We start from the raw sequence: 314 nt of genomic DNA on the forward strand, positions 1-314 counted from the left end.
AATTATATTAATATTAATATTTTAAAGATCAAACTTTTTAAAAACTTTTTAAATAGCTTTTTATTTATAACTTCTTTAATAAATACAAATACCTTTGTATTTATTTCAATGACACTTATATTTAAAACTTCTCAATAAAACGATAAAATGAAATATTTACATCACTGATTTAGTAGATGACTCATATATACCTTCATGACTAAGTAAGTTAAGCTAAGACAAACCAAACCAATGTCAAGTTCGACTTACTAAAAGTTCAAAAGTTATCTTGAGCTTTTCTCATCTGTCATAGTTATGTAAATGTGTATACAGTG

This window comes from Arachis ipaensis, chromosome B08 (assembly GCF_000816755.2).
Source record: "Arachis ipaensis cultivar K30076 chromosome B08, Araip1.1, whole genome shotgun sequence".
In the NCBI taxonomy this organism is placed as follows: domain Eukaryota; kingdom Viridiplantae; phylum Streptophyta; class Magnoliopsida; order Fabales; family Fabaceae; genus Arachis; species Arachis ipaensis.